The sequence below is a fragment of the Melanerpes formicivorus genome, unplaced genomic scaffold, assembly GCF_026170545.1.
Source record: "Melanerpes formicivorus ecotype bairdi unplaced genomic scaffold, bMelFor1.0.p_v2 SCAF_57, whole genome shotgun sequence".
Taxonomy (NCBI): Eukaryota; Metazoa; Chordata; class Aves; order Piciformes; family Picidae; genus Melanerpes; species Melanerpes formicivorus.
Window position 1 is genome coordinate 185,103 of NW_027142409.1, and position 25,330 is coordinate 210,432.

Below are 25,330 nucleotides of genomic sequence, written 5' to 3' on the forward strand. Positions count from 1 at the left end.
TGGACAGAGCCTCATCCAGCCTGCTCTTAAACACCCCCAGGGACGGGGCCTCGACCACCTCCCTGGACAACCCATTCCAGGGTTTCACCACTCTCATGGTGAAGAACCTCCTCACATCCAGCCTGAATCTCCCCACCTCCAGCTTCATTCCATTCCCCCTAGTCCTATCACTACCTGATATCCTGAGAAGTCCTTCCCCAGCCTTCCTATAGGCCCCCTTCAGATACTGGAAATCCACAATTAGGTCACCTCGGAGCCTTCTCTTCTGCAGACTGTACAGCCCCAACTCCTTCAGTCTGTCCTCATAGGAGAGGTGCTCCAGCCCTCTGATCATCCTCGTGGCCCTTCTCTGGACACGTTCCAGCACCTCCACATCCCTCTTGTAATAGGGGCTCCAGAACTGGATACAGTACTCCAGGTGGGGTCTCACCAGGGCTGAGTAGAGGGGGAGGATCACCTCCCTCGACCTGCTAGCCACACTTCTCCTGATGCAGCCCAGGATCTGATTGGCTTTGCGGGCTGCAAGTGCACACTGAGAGCTCATGTTGAGCTTTTTGTCCACCAGCACCCCCAAGTCTCTCTCCTCAGGGCTACTTTCCAGCCAGTCACTGCCCAGCCTGGATTTGTGCCTGGGATTGCCTCGACCCAGATGCAGGACCCTGCACTTGCTCTTATTGAACTTCATGAGGTTGGCCTGTGCCCACCTCTCCAGCCTGTCAAGGTCCCTCTGGATGGCCTCCCTTCCCTCCAGCGTGTCTGCTGCATCACACAGCTTGGTGTCATCAGCAAACTTGCTGAGGGTGCACTCAATGCCGCTGTCCATGTCCCCCACAAAGATGTTGAATAAGACAGGTCCCAGGACTGATCCCTGAGGGATTCCACTTGTCACTGGCCTCCACTGGGACATGGAGCCATTGACAGCCACTCTTTGGGTGCGGCCATCAAGCCAGTTCCTTATCCATCTAGTGGTCCACCCATCAAACCCATGTGTCACCAGTTTGGAGACCAGGATGTGGTGTGGGACAGTGTTGAAGGCTTTGCTCAGGTCCAGGTAAACGACATCAGTTGCTCGCCCCTCATCTATTAATTTTGTCACCTGCTCATAGAAGGCCACCAGGTTGGTCAGGCAGGATTTGCCCTTGGCAAAGCCATGCTGACTGTTCCCAATCACCTCTTCACTATTCTTTTGAGCGAGTAGTGACTCCAGGAGGATCTGTTCCATGATCTTTCCAGGCACAGAGGTGAGACTGACTGGCCTGTAGTTCCCTGGTTCCTCCTTCTTGCCCTTTTTGAAGATGGGGGCAATGTTTCCCCTTTTCCAGTCTGTGGGGACTTCACCAGACTGCCAGGACTTTTGAAATATAATAGAGAGGGGTTTAGCAACCTCATCTGCCAGTTCTCTCAGTACCCGTGGGTGTAACCCGTCGGGTCCCATGGACTTGAACACTTTCAGGTTCTTCAGGTGATCACGAACCTGATCTGCACTTACAATGGGCAGTTCTTCCTCCCCGTCCCTGGCTTTGACTTCCATAACATCAGGAGTGTGGCTAGAGGCCCTTGCAGTGAAGACTGAGGTAAAGAAGTTATTAAGTACCTCAGCCTTTTCCTCATCACATGTGACCATGTCACCATTTTCCTTTCTGAGGGGCCCCACACCTTCCCTAGTCTTCTTCTTCCCATTAATATACCTGTAGAAGTTCTTAGTATTCCCTTTAATCTCCCTGGCTAGATTCAACTCAAACTCTGCTTTGGCTTTCCTAACCAGGACTCTTGCTGCTCGGGCAGCTTCCTTGTATTCCCCCTGTTCTACCTGTCCTTCCCTCCACTTCCTGTAGAGTTTCCTTTTAAGTAATAGTGTGTCCAGTAGCTCCTTGCCCATCCAGGCAGGCCTCCTAGCATTCTTACCTGCTTTTCTCTTTGTTGGTACACAGAGCTCCTGGACACAGAGGAGGTGGTCCTTGAATACTGACCAGCTGTCCTGGGTCCCTCTTCCCTCCAGGGCTTTGTCCCACGACACTTTGGCTAGCAGATCCCTGAAGCGATCAAAATCTGCATGCCTAAAGTCTAGGGTCGTGAGCTTGGAATACTTCCTCCTGATTGCCCTGAGGATGTTAAATTCAACTGCTTCATGGTCACTGCAGCCAAGGCCGTCTATGAGCCTCACATTGCTTACCAGCCCTTCCCTGTTGGTGAGAACAAGGTCCAGCATAGCACCATTTCTTGTTGGTTCCTCCACCATTTGGAGGAGGAAGTTGTCTTCTATGCAGTCCAGGAACATCCTGGATTGCTGGTGCCTTGCTGTGTTGTCCCTCCAGCAGATATCCGGGTGGTTGAAATCACCCATGAGGACCAGGGCTTGTGACCTGGAAGCTGCTTCTATTTGCCTATGGAGGGCCTCATCTGCTTGGATCTGCTGGTCAGGTGGCCTGTAGGAGACCCCCACAGTAATATCTTCTTCCCCTGTCCTGCCTTTAATTTTGACCCATACACTCTCAACTAGCTTATCATCCCTCCCCAGTTGGAGCTCCACTGATTCCAACTGGCTATTGACATAGAGGGCAACACCTCCTCCTCTCCTTCCCTGCCTATCCTTCCTAAAGAGTTTATACCCATCTATGCCTACATCCCAGTCATGGGATTCATCCCACCAAGTTTCAGTAACAGCCACTATGTCGTGGCATCCCAGCAGCACAGTGGCCCTTAACTCATCCTGTTTGTTGCCCAAGCTGCGCGCATTCGCATAGAAGCACTTCAGCTGGGCTGGCCCTGTCCTCCTCTTGTGCCAAATCCCCTCGGTTTCCACAGAATGTCCTGGTGGATCATTTGTGGCTTGCACGGTCTTACAGTGATTGATTTGCTCTAGTTAAAAGCTAATTGCACTGGCTCTTTGCTAACCCAGGTTGTTTGGATACCTTTTAAACACATGACTTCAACATTTGCCATGAGCAATGGCTAGTGACCATTCCGTTTATGACTAGGTATAATGATGACATCGTCTCCAGTATCCATAATAATTGAAAATTGTATAATTTGTCCACAAGGGTGTCTGACAGATACAATCTGTTCCAGTTTTCCCTTTTGGATTTTTAGGGCTAATAAGGTATTAGGCATATCGGTGGAACCTGAGCCTTCTTGCCCTTGGATTCTGTTAGAAGTTTTAGGCACTTGGGACTGAGATGGTATTAGCTAAGCAATTTCTGTCCCAACAAGAGTGCTAACAGGAGAGGCAATGGTATAGAGCATAATTTTCATAGCCCAGTCATAATCAGAATGTATTGAACCAGGAATTATAAGAATGCCCTGTCTAAAGATAGACTGTCGTCTGCCAATTAACAGAGCACAGGGTCTGTGACCCAAAGGACCATGCCGGTTAAACTCGACAGCGCTTTGTGGATTCAAAAGGAGATATGCGGCTGTTGTCAGGTCCGCTGTGCGCTGCCAGAGGGGGCTGGGGGGGGGGGGGGGAAGAGGGGGGAGGGGGCGCAGTCCAAGGACCCTGGTTTGGTGTCGTCGTGCGGGGTATATTCACACTGCAGGAGCAGCTTCTGCGACGATCTCGAGTAAAATGATTAGATCCTTTCGAGTCTGTCCAACAGTCAGACACTTTAAGGTACCTAGGTTTCTCAGAGGCACGATGATTTCAGGACTGCTTCTATGGCCGTGGCTAGATTCATTGCTGCTTGTCGGTGCCTTCATTCGTTGTAGTCCTGCAGTCATGAGGCAGTGGCACCTGTTGATAACATGCTGAGAACCTGTTTAGTTTCTTCATTAGCATTGTCAAATGCCAAAATATCCACATTTCTACCTTCATATCGTGAGTCAGGTCTGAATTAGTATTGAATGCCGTATGTAAGGGATGGTATTGACAAAGGAACCAAGTGTCCCTGTTAGACCCTGCTCAGTAATAAGAAACACAGGATCAGAGTTATTGTCCTGGATGGTGGACCACCCTTTGATCACTACATCCTGACTTAATTGCAAAACCTTGTCAGGAAGCTGCAATTGTTGATAAGATCTGGCAAAGATCTCGCCCCAATGAGATGGCTAATGGTGACACCTCGTAGAGTCTGCTGGCTGCCGGGGCATGGCTTCTCAGGCATTTGCAAATGAATTGTCAGTTAATTGAGGAGTTGCAAGGGCTAAGACGGTGTGACTTTCAAGTCTGCTTGCTGCTGAAACTCAGACAGCACTGTCTTATGATGTAACTTTTTTGTTGCAATCAGAATACCATCCATAGTCTTATAGATGTCACAAGTCTATGTCACAATGATTTTGTTTAAGTGGGAAGAGAGTGCCTTCGGGCTACCCATTGATATCGGTGGGTGGAGTCTGCCTTAATCGATGACTCAGTAGATGCAGACTTTGTTAAGTCCTCCGAGTGTGAGCAAATTGTAAAGAAAACGATCCTTCAAATGAATAATAATCAGGTCCCAATTTGTGGGGACTGGGAGTTGGGAGGCCAGGTTGTAAGGCACCCATCTCCTCCATGATCGCTCTCAGACCTCGTAATAAACACCGTTTGCTGACATACGTGTGTCAAAAGGGATTAACAAATGTGTTGAAAACAACTAATTGATTACAGCAGTGGTGTGTCCTGACTGTAGCCCATAGGTAGCTATAGCTTGTCTAGCTTCTGTTAAAGAACATTAGTCAGTTCAGATTACCATAGTCATTGTTAACCTTCTCCATCAGTGACTACATTTCCCACAATACCTTTCCACCAGCTCAGCGGGACAGTTCCGTGTCCCTCCCACCTCCCGATCGCCCCATCGGGACTCAATTGAAATCTCCGTCCGAGGCTATACTCTGATGATAATGACTGGAATGTAGGGGGCGGGGGGGTGTAGCGCAGTTGAAACCGCTGGGGGGAAGGGGCCGCTGGAGCCGTTCCTGCCGCTGCTGTGGGGGTGGCTGTTGCCGGGGCCGCTGTTGTCGGCGGTGCGTCGGTCGATGCCGCTTGATCGGAGCCGCTGGTACTCGCGGGGGCCATGGGGGGTCGTGGGAGGCGTCTCCAGGAGAATTGCCAGAGTGTGGGGGCGCCGTTGAGGTGGGCGCTGCCGGGGTGAGCGCTGCCGGGGTGGTGGGGGCCACCATCGGGGCGGCTGGGGCTCGCGGCGGGGCGGGGGTGCAAAAATGCCGTGATCGCGAGCCTGCAAGCGCTCCAGGAGTTCTAGGGGAGAGATCGCGCTGTCCGGCTCCCAAGGCCAAGCCATCGCTGGCAGTATCAGGAAGATGTTCATGAGGGGGATCGAAAACGCCAAACGCCGAGCCGCAGGTTTTGCCGCTTGCTTTTTTTTTTTTCTTTTTTTTTTTTTTTTTTTTTTTTACTGGGTTTCTCCGCTGGGCGCGGGTGGCTGTGGCGGTGTGTTAATAAACACGGTGTGCTAGCCAAGATGGCGGAGGTGCCGTCTCCTTTGTCTAATTCTTAATGCCTAGCGACCTCCATTGTGATTTCGCACGCCTTATCAGTTCGATCAGGATTCGCTTCTGCCGCTATTGACGTGGCAGGAGCAGATTTTTCCGCGCAAAAGGACGGTAATAGAGAGCCGCGATTCGTGTAGAAGGAGTAGCGGGCAATTGAAATTGAGGAGGATGCTGACGGAGCGGTAGACGATGTGCAAGGAGAGACGGGGGGGGGGCGGAGGGCGGGGAGTGCCTTCCGAGTCTCTCTTTCTCGTCTCGGTTAAAACCAAACGCCGCAGCAGCTGAATCGGGAGTAGCCTGCTCTGCTTTTTTTCGATTGCAATGTCCTTGACGATCCGTCACACGGTGCTATAGCGAAAAGCTGCTTTTTTAAGCATTTAGCACCTCATCCCACAGCTGGGCTGCAATTTCGTCCCATGCTTCGGAAGTAAAAGCTTATTGCCGTGGGGATGACTCTGGGCACAGGCTAATAGCCCTTTTACGATCCCAGAATTGCCAGTAATACCTCTCACAGAGAGGATAGGTGGAAGGCGTTTATCACAGCCTCTTCTGTGGTGGCGTGCTTCCCCTTGCCTCTCCCCAGTCGCTCACCGGGCCAGGGTGAGATTCGCTTCCTTTGTGAGCGCGCGCGCGCGCGCTGCTAATTTTTCCAGCACCGGGGCAGTGCTGTTCGACCGGCTTTCCGTATCGCTCGGACGTACCTCTCTCTGCTGAGTCGATCAGTATTGTAGTCCGAGGATCCCTTGTCCACGAGTTCAGGTTTATTCGGGCGCCAGATGTAGGACGACGGAGATTGGGAATCAATACGGCTGACCAATGTGATCGAGTATTGTTCCTTTATTGTTCCAGTGTTGCAGGCCGATGGTGCAGGCCTGAGGTGCAGGCCTATGGAGCAGGCCTGTAGTGCAAGTATAGCACTGTGAAGTGTAGAAGAAACAGGAGACAGGAAAGGCAGAAGAAGAAGTGCGTAGCAAGGCAACTGCTACAACTTATATAAACTCGGAGAGCCTCGTTGGCACAGCTCCATTGGTTCCCTATGAGTGACCACACATTGCACTGTTACAGATTATTGGTCCAACTACTAATAACACAACGAGGTTGTTGATGCAGGTGCATGTCCTGTTGTCCCAAGATAACTGTCCATGTTTATAGCTACCAGTGTCTTGTTTTAGTTACATGCTGCAGGCACAGCACTGTTTTGCTACACTGCTAGCTGATTCTGCATTTATGGCCTACCACCATGTCAGGCTCTAGGCCGGCACTGCCAGATTGCTCACACTGCTCGTCGCTGGCATTGCCACACATGACACTTCTGGCCACCAAGGGAGAGATGCCACATACCGGTGGGCTCGCGACAGATCCGTGGACATCTCTATGGAGGCCATCTCACAGGTCATCCATGAGTGTGACATCTGTGCTGCCATCAAGCAGGCCAAGCGCATGAAGCCTCTGTGGTATGGGGGGAGATGGTCGAAATATAAATATGGAGAGGCCTGGCAGATAGACTACATCACCCTTCCTCGGTCTCACAGTGGCAAGCAGTACGTACTGACCATGGTGGAGGCAAGTACAGGGTGGCTGGAGACCTATCCAGTACCTCATGCCACTGCTCGCAACACCACCCTGGGCCTAGAGAGACATATCCTGTGGAGACACGGCACCCCCGGGAGGATTGAATCAGACAATGGAACCCACTTCAGGAACCATCTCATAAGGGACTGGGCAAAGGAACATGGGATTGAGTGGATTTACCACATCCCATACCATGCACCAGCTGCAGGGAAGATCGAGCGCTACAATGGCTTGCTAAAGACCACCCTAAAAGCCATGGGGGGTGGAACTTTCAGGAACTGGGAAAAGCACCTAGCTCAAGCCACTTGGTTAGTGAACAGCAGAGGATCTGTGAACCGAGCTGGTCCTGCCCAGTCCGACCTGCTGCAAACAGTGGATGGAGATGGAGTTCCTGTGATTGCTGAGAAGAACCTGCTGGGGAAGTCAGTGTGGGTTTTCCCTGCTGCTGGTGGGGGCAAACCAACCCGAGGGGTGGTCTCGGCTGAGGGGCCTGGTCACACGTACTGGGTTATGTTAGAAACTGGGGACAGTCAGTGTATCACACAGCAGAATGTGGTTCTGGCTGAGAGGGGATGAACTCAGAGGCGGCAATGCTCATCAATGTAATTATGTGAATAGTTATAAGTTGTTCTAAGTTTCTCCATCCTAGCTAATACCAGCCTAGCATCCAGGACCCAACGTACCCACTGGACACCAACCCAAAGAGCTCCTGCATCATCTCACCTGCACCTGTTCCTGATGTCCTTACAGCAACGGACTGTTCCCTATGTCCCTACAGCAATGGACTGTTCCTGATTTTTTTTCTTTCCCTTTCAAAGATAGACTGATTCTTGATTCTTCTCCACATGCCTGCCCAGTTCAAGCACCACCTACAATGACCATCACCGGAGAGAGAGAGAGACTGCCCTGGGAGAGAGCGAGCCGGGATAACAAGGGACTTGCACCAAGGATTCAAGTACCACATGTCAAGATTGCATGAAGGGGCTATGGCAGAAGGGAGGAAGTGGAACAGAGGGGTGGATTGTGGTGGGTTAACGCCTTTTTCTGAAAACAAAAGAAGAAAGCAGGGTGGAGGGCTCGCGGGTACTTTACCCTCCCTGCAGGGCGTTTCCCCTGGGAAAGCTGAGTCTGTTCCACTCCCCCCTCCCTGCCCAGCTAGGGTATAAAAGGCAGGACATCATAGCTGTTGGATCTCCTTTTTGGCTCCTGCCTCTGCTGGATGAGAGCTACTGCAGCTGCCCTCCTGCTCCTCAGCCACGTGGCCAGACCTGATCCTTTTCCCTGCTGCCTCCTCACCTCCTCAGACAAAGGCTGGTTTTGTATTATTCTTTTCTGTCCCCCTCCCATCCGTTCTTGTTCCTTGCCCTTGTGAACCTTTTTTTTTCCTGTTATTGTCACATATATAATTTGAAGAAAAATTATTCGCCTCTCTACTTCCAAGCTGACTCCAGATTGTTGTTTAGTGGATTTGCTCCTTACCCTTTTTTTTTTCCCTCTCCCTGTTTGGCGGGGGGGGGGAAGTGGGGAAGAGATTCTCAGCCTTTTCCCCATTTGAGCTTTTAACTCTCAATTAAGGCTCAAACCACTACACATACCAGACCAAGCTCTTATTGATAGCATTGCTTTTAAGTGTTAGCTACCCATAGCTGACACTATACATGCTGCACTCCCAGAAGTCAGAGCCCACATCCCATCCACAAAATTAATTATGCCTGAAAAGGAAAAGAAAAAGTTTCAGAAAGGCAGCAGAGAAAGGGTTTCTGAAAGGAGAAGAAAGTATGAGGGGTGAAATCCTGGCCTTCTCATACTGGGAGCCTTTCTATTAGTTTCATCTCTTTCCTGGGCTGCAGTGAGCAATGCTTGCTGAGCCTTTGTCCTTTAGAGGAAGCAGCTGCCCACAGATGAGCACTGAAAGCCTGAGGAAATCTGGTCACACTGCTCGTTTCAACTGTTTTTTCAGGTGGTAATTTTTTCTTCATGAAAGATGAAGTCCTGGGGACACAGACAGCCTTCCAACAGTGCATGAGAATATGAAACAATGTGTGGCAATAAGTGAAAGAAGTGTCTAGGACCTGGGATGGTAAAGCTAGAAGCCAGACTTGCAGAGGTGCACCTGGTCAACCACAGTCCTTCCATGCCCCTTGGCTAACAGTCTGGCTATAGGCCCAGCGTACTCCCCCAAATTCAGACTGCCATTGTAAATTCAGAGATGAAAGCTAACCCAGTCACCACCCATGAGAGTCCAACAGCTAGGACAGAAACATCAGTGTTATCACTGCTACCAGTGCAAAGGCGTGGAGAGGTGTTTTCAAACCAGCCCACACTCGTCCTTCACAAGCAACTTTCACCAAGAAACCAGTTTTTCTGAAACAACTTTCTACATTATTTCTGTGAGGGATTTGTTTGCTCAAGAAACCAGAATAAAATTCTTAAAGTTTTCTCTGCAGTTACTCTACTGCCCGTTAATGCTCAATACAAATTACAAAGCTCAGAATTGTCGATTAATGCAAAGACTCAAATTCAAAGTAAGGGGGGAAAAAAAGCATCCTGGCAATCGTATAGCCACCAGTGAAACTGGAGGAAACCCTATCATATGAATCATTTAAAAATAAGATCAGTCTGGAAACAGCACTGGAAAATGTACCATGGGGAACAGACTTGTATTGGCGGGGGAATGAACAGGATGAGCTAATCCTGTAGGTCTCTTCCATCTCTAGTTTCTGAGGGCCCAGTCCTCAAGGGACCTTGCAGGTTGGGCTCATGCCATGTCAGATTGCTTCAAAGAGTATTAATACCAGAGGTGCATTAAAACTAGGACTAGCATAGATTCGCTGTTAGCACAGATTTACTGTTTAACTTGACACACAGTAAGCACCTTTTCAAAGATCTCCCAGGCAATAAGACCTAGCCTAAAAGGTCAGAGTGATTTTGGAAACAATTCATGAAGGGTATTTGAGAAAGCATCTTTTCTTTGACCAGACCAGAGGCTCAAGGCTCAAAATCCCTATCTGATACTGTTTCTGTTTGGAGCTGGGATTTTGGTACACTGTATTGTTAGAGACAAGGTCCAGCTGTGAAGTTTGGAGCTGGAGTCAGTCTACTATAGTATCTGTTTACATCCAGAAATTTGGGTTGGGATGTTATCTAGTCAGAATATACTGGCAACCTGCCTCATCCTATTCAAAACAAATGCTCTGGATATTCCTAAGTCCAAACATCAATAAGAAACCTTTTTGGGAGAAGATGATTGTGAGAGACTAAAAGTTGGCTCTCCTGGTGTGACTCAACAAAGATAAAATCACTTGCTGCTTCCCTGAGAGAATAGCTGATATGTGTTGGGCAGAGCCACTGGAAGGAAGGTGCAAAGAATCCTGTCTACCAATCCTGGATGCAAATCAGCTTGTGATTGCATCATGATAACACTGGACTACAACAATGGACCCAAGGACCCAGCCATCAAGCCTTTAGGGCAAGATACACAATGGATTCACCACCTGTTTCCTGATGTGTAAGGAGTGTGGGGGCTTGTCTGGATGGAGACGGAGGAGGCGGAGGCCCCCCCCCCCTCCATCCAGAACCTTGCCCAAACACAAAGAAATACACAGAAAGATTTCCGGGGGAACGATTTCCTTGCCCCTGGAATTCCTGAGGGACAATACTTGGATACATACCTAAGGACTAAAAACTGTATAAAAAGACCTGAGTGACACTGTCAAAGCAGAAGAAAGAAGACAGCACCACACGCTGGAAACATCACGGGGCAACACAACGCATCTTGGACTCTCTCCACCCCTGACCATTGGTAATATAATCTCTTTCCTACTTTCTCCTTTTTCTCCCTATTCTCTCTCTCTCTCTCCCTTTCCATTTTCTCCCTCTCCCCTTCTTATTTCCACTTTGTTTATGTAATAAATAGTCTAGCTGTTGATATTTTGGCCTTGTTTGTGCCTCTCATTTCACAACACGGGAATATTTAAAAGAACTGTGTCTCCGAACCGAGACAATGATGGAGTAGAAAAAGACTCTTAGCCTTCTTTCCAGTCACCACTTCAATAAACTGAAGTGTCAAGGGATTGCTGTGATCAGTATTAAAACCTCAGATCTGCCCTTCTCTTCTCTGCTTGTTTTCAGTTCCCTGTGTATAAATTTGACTGGAGAGGTGAGAAAAGGCCTTTATCTACAAAGGCCATGAAACAAGTTAGGTGATGTGAGTGTTGTGCCCGGTTCTAGTCATCACTCACTTTCTCTTCTAACTCCTTAACTTCATTTTGCAGTGGCTATGAAGCAAGCAATAGAGTCTACTTTTTGCAAAAGGCTTTTGCATTCTCAGCTAACTGGTGCTTTAGCAGTGTGGAGTGTTAGTGCTACTAATGAGGAGGAAGGAGAGGAACTCTTGAGGGTGGTGCAAGTGGGTAATGGGACAAAACTAGCAAATGGATATTTTAGGCTGGAAATCAGGAAAAAATTAACAATGAAGACCATTAGACCGTGGAATAGGCTCTCAGAGGGAACTGCTGGCAGCCCCACCACTGGAGTAATTTCAAATAAGACAGGACAAAGCATTAGAAAATACACTGTAGGGAACAGCCCTGGGCTGACCTTCAGGGAGTGGAGGGGAGGCAGGGGGGAATGGACTGCATGGCCTAATGGGTCTTTTCCATCCCTAACTTCTATGAATCTGTTACTGGCTAGTGAAAAAATGTGATGTAAGGGCAGCCCGCAGTGATTGGCAGACTAAATGAAGGTCAGGAGTAATTTTTTGGATGCCCCAAGCACTGACCACACTCACTCAGCATGTTTAGCCACCTGGCAGCTCCACTGTAGCCAACCCAAATAGTACATAAAAAATTGAAACGAAATAGCAAACAACCATCAATCTCAGAAATGTTCACTTTCTTTCAAGTTCACTTTTTTTTTTTTGGGATTTGATTTCTTTTTCTCCTTTTTTGTGTTTTTCTTTTTTTCTCCTTTTTCTTTTTTTTTTTTTTGGGGGGGGGAGGGGGTTGTTGGTTTGTTTCAGGCTGTATCACCTTTGGAAGGAGGGGAAGGCTTCTCGAGGTATGTTTAAGGAAGCTGTTAGATTATGTAGGAAAAAAATTAGAGAGGCAAAGGCCCAGTTGAGACTTAAGCTGGCCACCTCTGTGAAAGATAATAAAAAGCATTTTTACATATACATTAACACTATACAGAAGGGCAGGAAGAACCTGCACTGGAGGGGAACACTGTGACTGAAGATGAGGAAAAGACTGAGGTCCTGAACACCTTCTTTGCCTCAATGTTTAACAGCAAGGCAGGAGGAGTTCAGGACGAGTGGCCTCCTGAGCTGGGTGACGGGGTCAGGGAGCAGTGTAATGCCCCAGAAATCCATTAGGAATTAGTGCAGGACCTGCTGAGCCACTTGGACACTCACAAGTCCATGGGACCTGGGACTGGATGGGATCCATCCTAGGGTGCTGAGAGAGCTGGCAGATGAGCTGGCCAAGCCGCTCTCCATCATTTTCCTCCAGTCCTGGCTCACCGGTGAGGTCCCAGATGACTGGAAACTGGCCAATGTGGGCCCCATCCATAAGAAGGGTCGGATGGAGGAACCTGGAAACTACAGGCCAGTCAGCCTGACCTCAATGCTAGGGAAAGTGATGGAGCAGATTATCCTGGCGGCAATAACTGCGCACCTGAAGGATGGCCAAGGGCTCAGGTCCAGCCAGCATGGATTTAGGAGGGGCAGGTCCTGCCTCTCCAACCTGATCGCCTTCTATGATCAGGTGACCCATGTGGTGGATGTGGGGATGCCTGTGGATGTGGTCTACTTGGACTTCAGCAAGGCCTTTGACACCGTCCCCCACAGCAAACTGCTGGCTAAGCTGTCAGCTCGTGGCTTGGACCACTACACTCTGTGCTGGGTTAGGAACTGGCTGGAGGGCTGAGCCCAGAGAGTGGTGGTGAACGGTGCCACATCCAGCTGGCAGCCAGTCACCAGTGGCGTCCCCCAGGGATCAGTGCTGGGCCCCGTCCTCTTTAACATCTTCATTGATGATCTGGATGAGGGGATTGAGTCAGTCATCAGCAAATTTGCAGATGACACCAAGTTAGGGGCAGATGTTAGTCAGTTAGAGGGTAGAAAGGCTCTGCAGAGGGACCTCGACCAACTAGACAGATGGGCAGAATCCAATGGAATGGCATTTAGCAAGTCCAAGTGTCGAGTGCTACACTTTGGCCACGGCAACCCCATGCAGAGCTACAGGCTGGGGTCAGAGTGGCTGGAGAGCTCCCAAACATAGAGGGACCTGGGGGTGCTGATCGATAGCCTCCTGAAGATGAACCAGCAGTGTGCCCAGGTGGCCAAGAGGGCCAATGGCATCCTGGCCTGCATTAGGAATAGTGTGGCCAGCAGGAGCAGGGAAGTCATTGTGGCCCTGTACTCTGCTTTGGTTAGGCCGCACCTTGAGTCCTGTGTCCAGTTCTGGGCCCCTCAGTTTAAGAAGGACATTGAAACACTTGAACATGTCCAGAGAAGGGCAACAAGGCTGGTGAGAGGCCTTGAACACAAGCCCTATGAGGAGAGGCTGAGTGAGCTGGGATTGTTTAGCCTGGAGAAGAGGAGGCTCAGGGGTGACCTCATTGCCCTCTACAACTACCTGAGGGGTGGTTGTAGCCAAGAAGGGGCTGGTCTCTTCTCTCAGGCAAACAGCACCAGAACAAGGGGACACAGTCTCAGGCTGCGCCAGGGGAGGTTTAGGCTCGAGGTGAGGAGGAAGTTCTTCACTGAGAGAGTCATTAGTCATTGGAATGGGCTGCCCGGGGAGATGGTGGAGTCACCGTCCCTTGAGGTGTTCAAGAGGAGATTGGACGTGGCACTTGGTGCCATGGTCTAGTCATGGGTCTGTGGTGACAGGTTCGACTCGATGATCCTTGAGGTCTCTTCCAACCTTGGCAATACTGTGATACTGTGTGATACTGTGAAACCAAAACCAAGTGATTGAGCTGAGGTACTTGCTGAGTAACTCATCCCAGTCAAGGCTGATCAATGTCTGATAGAACCATCGTTGAAAATAAATATACAATTACAAGAGGAAAGTCCACCTGCTGCATACTGGATACTTTCTCTTGGGGCAATGGGCTATTCCTTGAACTTGATAAACAAGCCATTGTAAACATGAACAAGAAAATTGTGCTTTCCCTCTGCAGACAGACATGCATCACCCTGTGCTAGCCATGTTCCTCCCACAGTGTCTTCTTTTCAAGGAGCCCTTCAAAATAAAGCTGTGTTGCAAGCACCTGGAAAACCCTGACTAGACATCATTCCCCTACACTGCCAAAACACTTGGTCTCTCATGATTATTTGCACTCTTTCATTTCTGGGGCCAGAGTTTGTTGGCAAAACTGTTTCGTGATTCATATGTGCTAGTTTTGTGTGTTTTCTTGGTGCACTTGGATTGCCATTCCTGATCTTGCCTTGGCCCTTTTCCAGGTTCATCTGCTGGAAGGAGGCAAAATGATTGTTGGGCTGTGCTAATAAAGAGAGCACTCTAACTGGCAAAGGATCTTGTTAAAGCACCAGAGGAAAGAGGGGCTGAAAAAATCCATGGGCAAGAGGAGATGGGGGAAGTGGAATCTACTAATAAAAGGATGAACTGCTAGCTGAGGTAAGCAGAGAGGAAGGAGCTGATAATTGCCAATGAAAGGAGAATCTAGTGAAGCAGTGAAAAAAACATATGTGTAGAATTAATATACAAGTTGTCACACAGCTGAAATGCAGTTCTTTGCTTTGCCTTGCCCTTACTTTGGAAGGTTGCCCACAATTCATGCCAGTTTTTATGGAGGCATTTTTATGGGCTCCAAGCAGTAAAAGCTCACTGTACTTGTGGCCGGTTGACGTTGCTCCCTTAAGAAAGGGAATATGGTGGACGGAAGTTGGTAAACGGAAGGAATAGTCTAAACAATTTCATTGGTGAAGTGGGAGGAAGCACCTTCTGAGCTGGGACTATACTGGGTTTTTCCAGCACTTTATCTCAGTCTTGCTTCCGCCTTTCCACGGTGCGGCCGCTCTCTGTCTCTGTGCTGGGCTTTCTGCCAAGGCCTCGGCCTTGAAGATAGATAAAGGCCGGTATATTAACTCCCTTCCAATTAACACGAACTGCTTCTAACTTTTTTTCCCTCTCTTTTCTTTCTCTTTCTATCCCATTCTGGGGAAAGGGGGGAGAGAGGGGAGAGCGGAGGTGGGGGACCCCTCCGCTGAGGGGGGTCACTCTCATTTCTGTGTTACTCTGTTGTATATCTTTGTATATATTGTAGATATTGTAAATTTGTAAATATTCCCCTGCTCACCCTACATTGCTTTGTAAATATAGCTTCACTGCTTTGCTAATTCAGCTTGCGAGTTTTTTTTCCTTTCCCTTCAATTTTTTTTTTCCCTTTTACTTTACAAGGGGGAAGGGAGGAGGCTTCTTGGCCTTACCCCTTCCAAACCCACCACAGTACTGAAGCATTCAGCACTCAAGGGGACCTGAGGGACCTACGTGATCCCTGTATACAGCTTATCAGGCCCTTGATGTACACTGGAGCCTCTGTGCAGGGAGTCAAACATTACGAGGAAGCAGCAACCCTGAGCTCTCACTGCACAATCTGAGGGCAACCAGGAATGCAGCCCCCATTTCATTCCCCACCTAAAGCAAACATCACAGCTGGCTTCACATCACATCTGGAAGCTGAGGCACCTCTCACTGATAGTCCCTTTCAGTGGTCCTCAAATATAGGCAGGACAGTGAACATTGCCCCCTTTGACTATGTGCCGTAAGATGCTTCCCCTAAATCACAGGCCTCTGAAAGTTTTTCTTTCAGTTACAAAAAGAGCAGGGATCAGGGCAGCTTTGCATTTCTCCTTTGCTTATATGGCAAAGTATCTGAAGGTTTACTTTCCTTACATGTGGTTTTATTTGTCCATCCAAGTATATCAAATCAAACATAGGTTTTAGGCAGGACAAATCTTGAAAGGAAAACGATACTTGCTCTCAATATTTTGGTGACAAGAAGAAATTAAACAATGGCTCTAATTTCAGTGGAATAAGCAGCAAGTGATGTGGGAAGAGGGGTCAGATGATGATGGACAAAATTAATTATGTGCAACAAGACCAACAGGCCAGAAGCTCCTACAGGAAATAATGAGCCAATTTGCAGTGCCACCTACTCTGCAGGATTCTTCAGGAAAAAAAAAATACATAAAGGGGTGGTGTGTCTGAGTCTTGACTACCACCTGCCAATGGTTTTAACTATTTGCTTGTCAGAGAGTAGCCAAAACCACTGAAGTTCACATTAAGTCATGACTTAAAGTATATTCAGTCACTGCTTAAAATTAAAACTGACAGGTTGGACACATGCTGTTAAAAAAGACTTTTCAAATACCCCCCCAGGGACAGAGGATGAAGATCTCTTTTTGGTTTGCGTCTTTTATACCTATGCCTCTGAATTACAAGGGGGAAAGTCTATAAGCACTTTATTGGTTTTCAAGATTTTGTGACTTGAAGATCTTGAAAACCTTCCCAGCAAAGGCATGGATCCTGTATAGAAAAATATATACCTAATGTGTGACCTCTTGCAGTCTGCAGAGAGGAGGCCAAAAACCACAGTGCTTTAGGGTGGGGTAAAATGGCAGCTGTTTCCTCAGCAAAGCACACCTTAAGGGTGAGCACGCTCAAATACTGCTCTCAGGTTTATTGCCATTCCCAAAGCTGACCTTCATTTTGGCCCACACCTCAGAAAGCAGCTTACACCTTCTTTCATGCTTGACATGACTGTTTCCCATGGTATTCTCTTTTTACCTGAAGACAAGACATTTTGATAGCAAAACTCCCCTTTTTCGTTTTCAGTCAACTAAATGTAAGCATGTAAGTCTCTTGCTCATCGATGAACTATGTTGATGCAGGCTGTTTTGCATTTGATAACGAATTGCATACCTTCTTTAGATAGAGATCTTTTGGACTCATTTTTGGCATTTCTGAGGAAATATGCTCTCCACCTGCTGCTCTGTCCCATGCCAACATGCTCCCCACAGCACATTTCACTGTCACAGGCAGACCCTGCCACCTAGTGTGCATCCAAATGCGTACTGGCCCTACAGCACTCCTAAACTAGCTGGTCAGGCTTCCACTCCTCACCTAGTATGACCTGATTTCTCCATACTACCTTTCCCTTCTGTCACTGAAGGAAACACATTGCCAAAAGCAGCAGTCTTCCCAAGAACTGAAACTGAGCAAATATTCTTCCAGGACCTGGATGAGTTTTCAAAAAAAGCCATTTTTATTTTCATTTCCTTTTAGAAGAGTACATCTCTATATTTCTCTGCTATTAAGAAACCAGGTAAACAGACACAGGAACATGTTATTTTGTTCTCTTCTACTTCTTAGGTTATATCCCTGGCTTGCACAATCAAGCATCCAACAAGGAGTAGCATTGTCTAGCTTTACAGCTTCTTCTTGCCACCTTATTCTTTGCTCTGTGTCATGAAATGAACAATCCTTCAGAAGGCCCTCACAGCCCTTCAAAGTGGGTGAGTGTCGTGGGTTTGAGAGGAAGGCACAACCTTCTCCCCCCCACAAAGTGAAGGAAAAAAAAATTGACCACAGCTAACCACAGCCGGAGGAGCTTTCTTAAAGGCACAGCCTCAAACTTCCTCCAGTCCTGGCTCACAGGTGAGGTCCCAGATGACTGGAAACTGGCCAACGTGGTCCCCATCCACAAGAAGGGTCGGATGGAGGAACCTGGAAACTACAGGCCGGTCAGCCTGACCTCAGTGCCAGGGAAAGTGATGGAGCAGATTATCCTGGCGGCAATAACTGCGCACCTGAAGGATGGCCAAGGGCTCAGGTCCAGCCAACATGGATTTAGGAAGGACAGGTCCTGCCTCTCCAACCTGATCTCTTTCTATGATCAGGTGACCCGTCTGGTGGATGTGGGGAGGCCTGTGGATGTGGTCTCCCTGGACTTCAGCAAGGCCTTTGACACCGTCCCCCACAGCAAACTGCTGGCTAAGCTGTCAGCCCGTGGATTGGACCATTACACTCTGTGCTGGGTTAGGAACTGGCTGGAGGGCCGGGCCCAGAGAGTGGTAGTGAACGGTGCCACATCCAGCTGGAGGCCAGTCACTGGTGGTGTCCCCCAGGGATCAGTGCTGGGCCCTGTCCTCTTCAACATATTCATCGATGATCTGGATGAAGGGGTAGAGTCAGTCATCAGCAAGTTTGCAGATGACACAAAGTTAGGGGCAGATGTTAGTCAATTAGAGGGTAGAAAGGCTCTGCAGAGGGACCTCGACCGACTGGACAGATGGGCAGAGTCCAATGGGATGTCATTCAACAAGTCCAAGTGCCGAGTGCTGCACTTTGGCTATGGCAATCCCATGCAGAGCTACAGGCTGGGGTCGGAGTGGCTGGAGAGCTCCCAAACAGAGAGGGACCTGGGGGTGCTGATCGACAGCCACCTGAATATGAGCCAACAGTGTGCCCAGGTGGCCAGGAGGGCCAATAGCATCCTGACCTGCATTAGGAATAGTGTGGCCAGCAGGAGCAGGGAGGTCATTGTGCCCCTGTACTCTGCTTTGGTTAGGCCGCACCTTGAGTACCGTGTCCAGTTCTGGGCCCCTCAGTTTAAGAAGGACATCGAAACACTTGAATGTGTCCAGAGAAGGGCAACAAGGCTGGTGAGAGGCCTTGAACACAAGCCCTATGAGGAGAGGCTGAGTGAGCTGGGATTGTTTAGTCTGGAGAAGAGGAGGCTCAGGGGTGACCTCATTGCCCTCTACAACTACCAGGCAACCAGCACCAGAACAAGGGGACACAGTCTCAAGCTGCGCCAGGGGAGGTTTAGGCTTGAGGTGAGGAGGAAGTTCTTCACCGAGCGAGTAATTCGTCATTGGAACGGGTTGCCCAGGGAGGTGGTTGAGTCATCGACCCTGGAGGCGTTCAAGGGGAGATTGGACGTGGCACTTGGTGCCATGGTCTAGTCATGGGGTCTGTGTTGATAGGTTGGACTCGATGATCCTCAAGGTCCTTTCCAATCTAAGTGATACTGTGATACTGTGAAACCGTCACAGTGAGCTGTAATGAAAGTCCAGCGGGGAAGGGTTCCTATAGTGATCCCTGCCTCAGGTGACAATCACTTCAAACTTCCCATTTCTCAATCCTTCTCCCCACTGAGACCTCTCCCAAAAGTTTCATCACTTCCATTTCCTCTCTGGAAGCCATAGGTTACTTCTCCATCTCCCACCTGAAAAGCTTCTACCTCAACTCATCTGACCCTGTGACCTCCTCCTGAATCATACACTTGCCATAAAATAACTTTAATCACAGGCCATATCTTCTCTGCAGTCCTCCATGACTTTTCTTAAGCCTCTTTGACACTTGTGGTCTCTCGTGTTCACTGATCTCACAATTACCAAATGGAGTCCTCCTGATCAATCCCAGGATCCTCACCCTCATCTCTTGAAATCCTCCAACTTCTTCTCACTCTTCTCTTCTCACAACCCATTCTTCTGCTTCCCTGAGAAGAAATTTTGCTTACACTGCCAAAAAGCCTTCAGCCATCTCTGATCATGATGGAAAAGTTTGTTCAAGTACTCTCTCTCCCAGCTGCAGGAAATCCTGTGAGGGCTATTCAGTGACCTCCACAATGAAATAGGTCAGATTAGATAACCGCAATAAGCTTTCCTTGCCCTAAAGGCCTCCTGAAAAACAAATTGCATGATCTAGCACATGTAAGGACATGGATTAATAAAGACAATCAGGAGGTAAAAACCCTGTGTTCCTAAGTCCCTGAAACTACAATTCTCAATAGCAGTCTAAACCTATAGATTTAAAGAGGGAGGAAAACAAGTGTAAGTGCAAAGGAACAATCCATGCAGCCCTGATAGTGCCAGCATTGCACTCATATAATTTATGTTGTACTATTAGACAAGTTACACAGACATCTTGTATTCCCCAGTTTGAACTAGCAAAATGCCAATGGACAAGGGGGGAAAAAAGCATGAAAGTTTATTTTTTTAGGAATAATGTGATGACACATTTTCAGCAATATATACTATATTGTCAAGCCCTCACTAGACAAGCCAAATATTTTTGTGTAATTTGTGTAATATGAAAGCAGCAACATTCAGATGGAGAGGCTGGCTTTTGTTAAAGTGAGGCTCCAAGAATAACAGCTTGTGAATTACCAACACCATTGTTTGGAGGAAGAAAGTTGCTTGATATAAACAAACTCATTAAGCCAGAACTGACACGTCTGTTCAAGCAGCCGTTAGCAGTCTCAATCTTCATGGACTTGCATCCCAAATGTACCAAGCAATGCCAATCGTGGGTATTGTGTAAAGTGCTCTCACGGAGTAACCTACAGCTGCTGGGATACAGATATGTTTTCCAGCAGATGTTAATGATGATTTATGACTCACATTTCTTCTGTGTACTATGGCACTCGTACAACTCATTGGTGCTACATGCTTGCAAGAGTCTTTTCACCCATCCATAACACTAGTGAAATGCAACTGCCTCTAAGGAATAAAAGCAAGCAAGGGTTGGAGTTATTACAGTAGCAGTTGTTACAGTGTCTAGAACAGAGGATGAGGAAAACTTTCATCTGCTAAGGCCCACCTCACCAAAGAGACTTCACCCCTCTCTCTATTTAATTCCCTGATCACTCATCCCAAGTTATCAGCCCTGTGGACATCTGACCCACAGAGCAAGTCAGTGCTGCCTTTCACAAACAAGGACCGTGCACTGAGGCAGAGAATGAACCCAGAACTAAGTACAGTCTAGGGCCTCAGCAAATGGCAAACCTTTTTAGTTTTTCCAGTAAAACCTGCCAAGCTGATTAAGGAAGATGGATAGTAGTAATTAGCCCAGGAGAAATTTGGCAAGGATGCCAACCCCTCTGATAAACTTTGTACAGTATTACAGCTTTAGACACAAAATATCAGTGTCCAACTATATGAGTACAAAGTTTATTTACTTGTAGCTTGACTTGCTGTTTTCTTCATCCAAAGGACAGTCTCTCCTTCTCTCCATCCCATCTCCTTGAGAGATCTGATCCCAGATAACATGAGAAAAAAATGGCTTCCACAGAATTTTCAAAGCAAATTACAGCAAAACGTGTGAGAATGTGAATCAAACCATTTAAGGCTCATGTTATCCTAACTTTAGCACAGTTTGCCAAGATGTCTCTCTTAAAGCTCAGATAAGTCTGTTTTAGACAAGGATTATGCTAATTTTCACCTTCTTCTCTATCCACACACTTTTCATTTCTCTCTGAAATAGCACTTCAGTGTCAAGAGATCCCATGAGTATTGTAGAGAGGTGCAACTCTCACCACAGATAACCAACATCCTACAACACCATTTATGGAACACTATCATCTGGAAAATGCTGCTTCCCTGCAGGAGTTTATAGCTTATATAGAAGAAAAATGTCAAGTTTGGAGTGATGGAGACCTTTAAGTAAAAAAGAAACTCAAGGTTCACTTTAATCCCTAGGTCCCTGTGAAATTCAGCTGCCAAATATCTGTCCTACCCAACAAAAAATCCAAAGAAGCCTTACTCCTACGTGTCACTGTCTTTTACCAGTCAAACAAAACTAAGCTTTAGCTGGATTAAAACAAGAGTTTACAAACCACCAGAGACACATTATCAAAAAAATCCTTAGACAGCATGGAGACTACCATGGCAGTATTAGATAGGAGAGACAGGTCAATGTATGAGGGTTTTTTGTAACCAAAGAGTACTACAAAGCAATAGCAAATCATCTGTGTTATTTTTTCACCCTCCGAAGGAAATGCATGTCCCAATGAATCCAAATCCACTTCTTCTGGAGATCCTTCAAACGGCCAAACCTGCTTCCCTTCTGCTTTGTCACCAGTGATATAACTGACATGAAAGCACTGACTTCTCTAGCAGCCTGTGGTAACAGCAGTATATGAGAAACAGGAACAGCAGGCAGATATCTGTCATATTAAGCCTGCCCTATACCCATACTAACTGATAACCTGTGATGTGCCTGTGATTTGTATACAGATCCTTGTGCCCACAAAAAACAGCAGCCTATTTACAACTTCTGCTGTCACCATCAAAAGAATGACATAGCACCAAAACCCAATCCACAGTAGGCACCATTAAAAATCCATTATGGTTTTTTTTTCCAAGAAGTGCTCTGTTGCAATTGAGAACAGAAAGATGAGTAGATAATAAGCTACAGTCCCTTATGCTACATAACATTACACTGTCAAACAAGGAAAATATTGTCATGGAAGGAAGCTCATGCTACCCCTGACCCTTTCCAGCACTTGTTCTGTGTGCTCATGGCACACCGCTTACGGCAAACAGAAAGCTTGGTCTAGCGTACCTCACTAGCATAAACTCCCTCAAAATAACACCATCAGTTACAGTCATACTAGAAATAAATGAGCATAACAGGAAAGACTTTTATGAAACAACTGAAGATGATGCTCTGGAACTTCTCAAGAGCATACAATGTGTAGCACTGAGCTGAAACAGCCCCAGAAAATTCTATTTGGAAATGTGGGTAGAGTTCCTAGTTTGTCTCCCACTTTACTGAAGCCCTCCATTTACTCACTCTCTCTGCTTTCGGTCCCACATGTGGCCTGATGAGTTCTGGCACTCTGTCCAAGTCTCCCCATCCTGGGAATGCCAACCCCATTGGTTCTGGAATCAGAATGACCACACGGCACTTATAACATTTCCAGACAGACATAAATACACAGATTAGTCTTTTCTGCATTTTTCCTCATAAAAACAACAGCAGCTTCGAAGCATATTGGCACAAGCACTGAGATTATGTATTGCAACCTGCTATTGTTGGCAGGGTTGCTCTGGCTTCTTCTGCTTTCCCCACCTCCTTGTAATCCTCTCTCCTCTTGGAGAGTAGTTAAATGCTATGTCCATTCATATCACCTGTTACAGTTTGAGCTGGGTGCCCCCCTGCAGTGTTTACTTCCTGTGTCCAGAAGTCCAGCCCAGGGGTGGACACAGGAAATTATGTAGTATTTCATACCACAATCCTTTGCACCACTATAAGATCCAGTGCGGAGTCTAGCACTATCTCTTTTCTTCCTCCTCCGTCAGCCGGTAACTGGGGAGATGTCTCCTGGCTTTGGGCCTGGCTAAGCCCAAGGCCACGGGGGGATGGGCAGTCTCAGGTCTGGCCAGCTGAGACTAGCCTAGCAGCGGGAGGGGGAAGAAGGAGCCCTGGGGGTCTCGGGTGTACCCTCAGGTAGGGATGGGATCTCTCTGGGTCTGTTTGGGGATCTTTCTTTGTCACTGTGCTTTTGCTTTTTCTGTAAAAGTTCACTGCTTTCTATTTAAACTTTCCATCACTTTTGCAATCCGTTTGTCTGAGTGTTTTATTGTGGCCAGGGGTGGGGAAGGGGGCTGCCTCAACCCAGCACATCACCACAGAGTAGTCTTGGCAGATACATGCCCCAAGGCTGGGATGTTTTTTTATGAGAACCATTTTCATATTTCACTGTTTGCCTGGCTGATCCTTTATCTGTTCTAGCAGTTACACAACTAAACATACTGAACCCTCTGTCAGATGATTACATGTTCCATGCTGAATTGGAGGATATGGAAATACTGCCAAACACAGTCCTGATCTAACTGTCGACTTCAGTGCATGGCTAAGAATTAATACAGCCCTTAAATTCCTTCACATGAGCCTTTGAGAACAAATAGAAGTAAATCTTCAGTAATATGTCTTGCATTTTGTCCATCTATGCCTTTCTAGACCCAAAGGCTTCTGTGGATACCCCCTAATTTTGAGTGGCACACTTGTATATACTGCTCAGAGGTATGTATTTAAAATGTTAGAATCCTCCAATCTAAAGCTGAAGGCATTTGAGTCTAGAAGCAATAGTCATCAGGCTCCTAATGAGAAAGGAAAGATGGCAGTGGATGGAGCCCTTCTCTTCATTCTGCACTGTTGACCTGGCAGAGCTGGCAGGGAGGTGGAGGTGAAAGAAGCAGAAGCAGAGAGGAGCTTGTTTCTTTTCTCCACTTGACAGCAGCCTCCTCATACTGCCTGCTCCCGACTGCACAGCAAGAGCTCACCATCCCAGAGGCAGCTGCCTGCAAACAATCATTTGCTTTTTGTAGAAAAATTCAGGGAATTTTTCAGGTTGCTTTTAAACATCCCCAAGCCCAAGAAAAACATGAGGTTTTTTTTTTCATCTGCAGAAGTTCTCATTACTTTTTAAACTCATGTTTCTCTAGAGAACTGTTTCAGGAGAAAAATGGTGATCTGATCTGTTCCCATATAATTGAGCTATTGCTACTGTACCAAACCATCAATATAGCTTGAGGGTCTGGTTCACACATGATGAGAAATTAAGCAGAAGACAGATGAGGGGATATGGCACAAGAGGAGGACAGGGCCAGCCCAGCTGAAGTGCTTCTATGCGAATGCGCGCAGCTTGGGCAACAAACAGGATGAGTGTGGCCGGTTGACGTTGCCCCCTTAAGAAAGGGAATATGGTGGACGGAAGTTGGTAAACGGAAGGAATAGTCTAAACTATTTCATTGGTAAAGTGGGAGGAAGCACCTTCTGAGCTGGGACTATACTGGGTTTTTCCAGCTCTTTATTTTCAGTCTTGCTTCCGCCTTGCCATGGTGCGGCTGCTCTCTGTCTCTGTGCTGGGCTTTCTGCCAAGGCCTCGGCCTTGAAGATAGATAAAGGCCGGTATATTAACTCCCTTCCAATTAACACGAACTGCTTCTAACATTTTTTTTCCCTCTCTTTTTTTTCTCTTTCTATCCCATTCTGGAGAAAGGGGGGGAGAGAAGGGAGAGCGGAGGTGGGGGACCCCTCTGCCTTGAGGGGGGTCACTCTCATTTCTGTGTTACTCTGTTGTATATCTTTGTATATATTGTAGATATTGTAAATTTGTAAATATTTCCCTGCAAATCCTACATTGCTTTGTAAATATAGCTCCACTGCTTTGCTAATTCAGCTTGTGAGGTTTTTTTTTTTTTTCCCTTTCCCTTCAATTCTCTTTTCCCTTCACCTTACAAGGGGGAAGGGAGGAGGCTTCTTGGCCTTGCCCTTCCACCCACCACATTTTTTTATTGGCGTACCCAACGTGCGGCAGATAATTAGTTTAATTTATTACTTGATTGATTTAGTGTTTTCCAGCTGAATTAGCAAACATGAAGGTATTGTGGTTTGTGGAGCGATTGTTATTTTCAATTTTTGGGGCTCTGGTTTACAGATATTGTTTGGGTTTGATTTTGGATTTCCTGGGCAAATATTTGGTGCGGACAATTTATATGTGGGTTATGTATAGA